We start from the raw sequence: 7,595 nt of genomic DNA, 5'->3' as shown, positions 1-7,595 counted from the left end.
ATCGTTTGCCTAATTGGGGGTGATAATGATGGATGCCTCTAGGAATATTCTTGCATATTTCTTATGGTATAGATGTGCAAATGTTTCTTTAGGGTATGTACCTAGAAATGGAATCGCTACGGCATTGAGTATGTGTCTCTTCAAACCTGCTAAATAATGCCGAACTGTTTTCAACATATTGTAGCAAAACACGCACTCACTAGCAGCATAAAAGAGCTAACCTTGCTACCTGTCTCGCAACACTTGGTATTGTCAGTCCTTTCAATTTTTGCCATTCTAAGAAGGACGTAAGGCTATCTCATTTAATTTTTCTGTTTACCATTGAGCACGGGACAGGTCTGTTCGTGTAAGACTTCATACGGGTAGAAATTCTAAATATATTGTCGTCTTCTAAATACAAAAATATTCCCAGATTATAAGCATATTTTTTTACCTGAAAATACATACACGAGCGTTCATAGTTATTATTTTGGAGGAACAAACTGGTGAGGGAAAGAAGATATCCTTTTATTTTATATTTATTTTTTTCAGTATAATTTCCACTTGTTTTCATATCAATGTCTACTTTTATAGAGTAGCTTTCATACAAATTAAAAATTGAAGTTCAAAATTATTTTAAAGCACATGCTTATTTAAACAAACACATAAGATGGGGCGCCTGGGTGGCGCAGTCGGTTAAGCGTCCGACTTCAGCCAGGTCACGATCTCACTGTCCGTGAGTTCTAGCCCCGTGTCAGGCTCTGGGCTGATGGCTCAGAGCCTGGAGCCTGTTTCCGATTCTGTGTCTCCCTCTCTCTGCCCCCTCCCCCATTCATGCTCTGTCTCTCTCTGTCCCAAAAATAAATAAACGTTGAAAAAAAAAATTTTAAACAAACACATAAGATTAATAAGCCACCTTTCATCTGTCACCAGCCAAGTCTTTCGCTGGATAAATATACAGGGATTTCCATATCCAATACAGTAGTCACTAGCCACATGTGGATACTGAGCCCTTGAAAATTGGTGAGTGCCACATGTTGAAATTATATGTTTGAAAGAGCTGGTTAAATAAAATGTTATTTAAATTAACTTCACCTGTTTGTCTATTGTAACTCAGCTTCTAGAAAAGTTTGAATTACACATGTGGCTCAAAAAACATTTCTATCGACAAAATACACTTCTGTTGCAGAAAATATACTTAGTAACTTGAGAAAAACACAGCTAGGGAGACTTCAAAAGGAAAAAAATACAACTAGGCAAACATAAATACACTTCACTTTAGACAAACACAGTCATTCTTAGATATGCCCAAAACACAGTAGCATTTGTGTATAAATTTCATTCAAATCACAACTGACTATGATTTGAAGTCAGGAGCATGATCCTAATTCTTGTCCATGTGTCACAATTCATGCACTTGCTTGTAGACGAAATAAGGGAAGGAAGAAGGTCCGAAAGAGAAACAGTGCTGCTGGTTACGTCGATCCGTCATTCTTTCAGTTATTTCACGAATACGCCCAACGAGGCGGGACCCGCACTGGACGCCACGACCACCACCATCGAAAAGAACATACACAAATCGCGAGAGCGGACCTTCGCTCTGCGCTCCCGTTCAGTGAAACCACATTCTCCGCGGCATATAGGACACCTCCCACTCTTTTAGCCACCGCTGAGCAAAGCATGCATTTAAATGTGGTAACGTTTCCTGGCTGATCCAGTCTATAAACAGCAGCGCAAGAAAACACTACACATGCACTATTAAGCATACATTAATGCACTTTGCCTATATGTTTAATGTAGATTTGTTGTAACCGTTATCTCAGGCTCTTGGGAACTGGGCTCTTGGGGGTTCCAAGCTTGCAGAGGCTTATTTTCAATGCTGGAAATGCAAAGATGTGCTGCGGGAAACAATTGGTGTACTCTAGCTGGCCCTGAATCGCAGCTGCACCGGCCGTGCGTGATACGGCTGCTGCCAATGAAGGCGGTTGTATGCAGAGCACTGCTGGGCTGTCAGCAGCAGCGACCGAAGGGCTTGGTGCAGGATTTTGATGATGTCTCACATGCAGGCAAATGTTGGGAGGACACAGTGACCACACCGAGCCAGGCAAAGCACCAAGGCACAAGGTAAGTATATGTAAAATAATGGGAGAAATAAAGAGGTTGTCAAAATGGTAAAGCAGTTCTTGGTGGGGAGCATTGAAGTCTCTGAAGATTTTTGACATCTTAATTCTCCTTCTCAATCTAGTTAGTAGCTTCAGTCGCTCGCTCTCTCCCTCTCTCTCTCTCTCTCTCTCTCTATTTCTCTCTCTATATCTTCCTCTCTCTCTTTCTCTCTGATACACACATAAACATACCTCCTGAAGGACATATAAATAAACAGTTGTTGATATGTCAGATGTCTGTCCACACCTTCTGCTTATAATTTCCATTTCTGTTTCTAGTAATGTACCCTGGAATGAGCCAGAACCTCTCAGAATATTCCCTCTACTTTTAGACTCTTTAAAGGAAAGTACAATTACGAACTCTTCAAAGTTGCAATATACACAACAGATCAGGCAAATGCCAGAAGACAAAACACAATGAAGACAGAATACTTCAAAAAACTCCATTCGGTTCTACGTAGTCCTATGTAAAGAAAATGTATAAGGCTGAAAATTTAAAAAGAACTTCTACACACAAACTAAACTATTGCTTCTTCCTTAGGCTTTACAGTCTGATTATGGGATACCTTTTGTCCCATGGAGTCTATGCACCGGACTTTAAATTATTAGAGTCCTTTCCATGCCATCTTGGTGAATGGGGACCCTCCCTCTAGATTCGCGCTAGAACCGGCTTTCTCTTAGTTTTACACATTCTTCTCTGTATCCAGAATTCTTGTCCTTTTTTTCTTATCCTTTGGATCGATATCTTTTTAAGTATGCAGAGGGGGTAAGACATCTATCTTTTATTAACAGCTAAGAAGCATAATCCAGTTTACTATCCTTTCATTCTTTAAGGAAAAAAATCTTAATAATTATTATTTTCCTGTCTGATAAGAGCAGAGGTAAGGAAAATCAGACATGTATGTGTGAAACGAAGAACTGATCTTTTGAATGATGCATTACTGATTCCAGTTAGCTTTGCTCTTCAAATACAGGATGAGTTACATCATTGTATTTTCAGGAGGTTGTAAACTTACTCTCAGTTTTAAAAAATAAAAAGAGGGGCGCCTGGGTGGCGCAGTCAGTTAAGCGTCCGACTTCAGCCAGGTCACGATCTCGCGGTCCGTGAGTTCGAGCCCCGCGTCGGGCTCTGGGCTGATGGCTCGGAGCCTGGAGCCTGTTTCCGATTCTGTGTCTCCCTCTCTCTCTGACCCTCCCCCGTTCATGCTCTGTCTCTCTCTGTCCCAAAAATAAATAAACTTTGAAAAAAAAAATTTAAAAAAATAATAAAAATAAAAATAAAAAGAATATTACAATCCTATATTATGATACTTCACTAGAGTATCCCCCAGAGTGGGGGCCATATCATTACATCTGAGTATACTCTATAATGGTATGCACATGGTAAAAAGTTAATACATGTTTAGTGAATGAATGAATAAAGCCTTGTCTCAAAAGGACAGATTTGAATAAGTTAGTAGAGAAATGCACTTTGATGGGTCTGCAAAGTGTACATAAGTGACTAATGAAATAGGAGGTGGGCATTGCCAGGAAAGAAACATCCAAGTTTACATTAAGAGATTGTATATTTCATATTTAATAGTGAGGTTATAAATCAAATAACTTTGGGAAAAGATTGTAATAATGCTATTTCTCCACATATTTGTTTATTTTCTTTATTAATTTATTTATACACTCCTTGCCTTGTTCCACAACAAGTTTCAGTATGGGGACTTACAAATCGAGGGATAAGATTTATGCATAGAAATGCATACCTCTCGTGCTGCACAGTTGCTAAAAGTGGATTCACATTTTAACTGATTATGCCACAAGACTCACTGAATGAAAGAAGCTATTTTATCACTAAATTATAGTCCACTTACAAACCATTCCCCACCTATAGCAATTACTTTTTGGCCAGTTATTCATAAAATTTGCTATTAATGATTCTTATATGATACAGTATGATAGGAATAGCTGAAAACATAAAGACACAAAACGTTTACATTACTTAGGTATAGTGTAAAGAAGACTGGATGTTGCCTTCTTATAAATCAATATTTGGAAGTCCCTAGTTAATTCCACACCCTACTGACCATGCCAGTGTTGAAAGGGATATGTGGAAATAGGAATACTTACCCATCACTGTTGAGAATGTAAATTGATACAAACACATTTGAGATCAAGTCTCCGATGATCTCCAGTGATACTTAGTAATTTCTTTTTTTTTATTTATTTTTTATTTTTTTTTCAACATTTATTTATTTTTGGGACAGAGAGAGACAGAGCATGAACGGGGGAGGGACAGAGAGAGAGGGAGACACAGAATCGGAAACAGGCTCCAGGCTCCGAGCCATCAGCCCAGAGCCCGACGCGGGGCTCGAACTCACGGACCGCGAGATCGTGACCTGGCTGAAGTCGGACGCTCAACCGACTGCGCCACCCAGGCGCCCCAGTAATTTCTTAATATTTACTAGTACTTAGTAAATCCTGCAATAATACTTAGCAAAAATGAGGATCTTCATACTCCATAGCCAGCATTTTCATTTCTGGATGTACACCACCTTCAAAAGACTGCTACGCATGGGCATAAAAATCATACTGCCTTATATACTGGAAACAATCTAAATTACCACGGAAAGACAACATCCATTAAATGTAGTAACAGGCAGTGGCTAAAAACAAATGTAACTTTATGCATCATAATGCATTTTATTTTTCTTTAATTGTTTTAATGTTTACTCATTTTAGAGAGAGAGACAAAGAGAGCATGAGAGTGAGCTGCCTTTGAAGAAGTGACTCAGTGAGCAGGGAAGAGGCAGAGACAGAGGGAGACACAGAATCCAAGCAGGCTCCAGGCTCTGAGCTGTCAGCACAGAGCCTGACACGGGGCTCAAACCAATGAACTGTGAGATCATGACCTAAACCAAAGTCAGATGTTTAACCGACTGAGCCAGGAGCCCTGCATTGTCATGAATTTTAGAAGACATAGTTTCAACTAAATAAAATGTGCTTTGGAACTATACCTCAATATAAGTCAGGAAAACAAAATAATTCCTTCTTATTCCATATATATATGTATGTATGTACGTATATATATTCAATTATATATGCACATATGTATGTTTGTATATGTATATATTTAATTTTTAAGAACCCATAATTTTATAATAAAACAAACATAATCATGAAATATTCCTAGAGCTGGCTCTTCCCTTCCTTGGTCTTTGGTCCTGCCTCAGGCCTGTAGGCTTACACCTTACTCCATTCGCCATCCTTTCCTCAAAGGAGGCTGTCTGAAGCATAATGCAGTTTTTGTCATAGCAGGGAACTTATCTGTCACTGTATGGATTTAAATAATGTGCAGCTTCTTCCTTCATACTGAGGCAGACTGCTTTGGTGAGCCTTTTCAGACATGAAAATTTGACTCAAGTGTCTAACCATGAAGTGATTAAATAATGGGGAAAGTTCTAAACAATTACATAATGTTGAATAAACAGCTCTTCAGAACAGCTGCAATGTGTCCAGCAGAAAGGCCATGAGTAGGGGGGGTGATTGCAGTGAAATTATGATGCAATTTTTTTCCATTTCCTCTTGGCTAAGGCTGAAGTTGGGGGTGGAAATAGAGACCCTTCTTTTAGAAGGGACAAGGACAGGCAAGGCAGGACATCCTCAGAAAATGAGCACGCCCAAGGAGCAGAGCAGCAGAGCAAGGCTCGGGAGAGGGCAGTTTCCTGCAAAGGGGCAGACCCGTTGTCTTGTTTCCTGAGAATTCATTTTTAAGTCTCCTTTTTTGCACTGCGATCCCCTGGTTTATGTCTGTTAGACACGCCCACCTTGTATTGGCTATATTTCGTGGAATCAAGCCAGCCGATGAGAAAACTGCAGCCTGATGGCAAAGGGAAATTGGTATTGATGCTGCTTGAAACAGTCAAGGGCTTCAGAGCACAAAGCAGAGAGGTCAGAGTGAGGGTTCTGAGCACGGTGCTGAAGGGCAGCACGGTCCTGGTGCTTCTGTGGAGGCAGCAGGTGTGAGGAGAAGGAATTGAGGGCACCATGCAGGTGGAGTTGAATGACCGAAGCAACTGCAGCAGGAGAGGTGGCCAGGCCCGCCCTTGGGGCAACACTAGCTGGCAGGACAAGCACTTGGTAATAGGACGCTTCAACGTCCGAAAGGTCCATCAGAAGGGTTTGTGAGCCTCTCTTCTAGAAGAGCTGGGAAATAGAAAGGAATGGAGAGAAGGGGAAACCTCAGGTTGGTATCTGCTGGGCCTTTGCAAAGAAAGAGCAATATGGGTGCTGTCCCCAGCAGGACAGAGAGAGAAAGAAACGGGCACTTCCTACACCACACCAAGTTAGGTGGCCTGGAAGTTCTCCCTTGCAGGTTAAATGACTGAAAGCCTCCCTCAGTCATACGGCCATATCTAAATACATGGATGGATGGCCTTATACAGCCTCAATATATGTTTAATTGGCTTAGATTTTTATTTCAAACTTGGTGCTCTGTAGCAAGTCAAAATTAACTGGTCGATTACAACCATAATTTAAAGTTGCCAGGTTTGCTAGTGTTAATAACAACTTAGTTTCTTTGGAATGAAGTTTTTCTTTCAAATGACCAGGACAAACAGTAAGAAATCTAGGAAACATATAATTTCATTAAGATACTAATCATCTTTTTTCACCTCTTCTGCAAAATGACAGGTCAGGTAACAGCAGCTCTTCAACCCCAAATACTTCAAAACAACAACAATAATAAAAAGAAATATCTCTTTGCCAAATAAGAACATAAACTTTTGGCTGCCAACAACCTGTGAGAATGACTTTATAATTTCTCATCACAGGCTATGGTTTATCAGGCCACTTAACTATTTTTAGAAGTAGACAGTGTTACTTATAATGCAGTATATCTTGCAAGTTCAACCTTTGCAATTCATGTCATCCAGGGGATTTAACTTGGGGAGCAAAATCTCCATGGTCACCTGGTCATCTGCATTTAGAAAGATGAGCTGTCTATGCAAGGTTACAGTGCTTTCTTTTCCCCCTCAGTATACAATACTGTTAAATATCACCTGTGTGTTCCCATTAACTTTGCAAGGTTATTGAGGGCTTGCATTTTCAAATACCTCTGATTCGTCAAATTCAATTAGAAATGAAAATACAGATTTATTTATTACATAAATTGTAAGGAATAATCTACTTCCTGCTTATTTGCTTTTGGGGGGAGAGAGTGTGAAAAAAAATCCCAAGAGAAAAATAATATTGAAGTTCAAACATTTCCAAAATATGAAATATTATGTTTAGAACTCTTAGAAAGTTAACACAGGATAGAAAAATGAATCATAGGGGCATCTGGGTGGCGCAGTCGGTTAAGCATCCGACTTCAGCCAGGTCACGATCTCGCGGTCTGTGAGTTCGAGCCCCGCGTCGGGCTCTGGGCTGATGGCTCAGAGCCTGGAGCCTGTTTCCGATTCTGTG

General features: G+C 40.2%; 1 long non-coding RNA gene across 1 annotated transcript in view; it reads right to left on the bottom strand.

Moving 5' to 3' along the window:
* Window positions 1-4,580: 4,580 nt before the first annotated feature.
* The window catches only part of LOC125175322 (uncharacterized), a 75,634-nt gene continuing 72,619 nt past the window's right edge, over window positions 4,581-7,595 (bottom strand). Inside the window, exon 5 of the long non-coding RNA XR_007155752.1 lies at window positions 4,581-6,335. This is a non-coding gene — a long non-coding RNA (uncharacterized LOC125175322). The remainder of the gene's footprint in view (window positions 6,336-7,595) is intronic.

Source organism: Prionailurus viverrinus, chromosome C2, assembly GCF_022837055.1.
Source record: "Prionailurus viverrinus isolate Anna chromosome C2, UM_Priviv_1.0, whole genome shotgun sequence".
NCBI lineage: Eukaryota > Metazoa > Chordata > Mammalia > Carnivora > Felidae > Prionailurus > Prionailurus viverrinus.
Note: the sequence above shows the minus strand (reverse complement) of the source record. Positions and strands in the feature narration are given on the sequence as shown.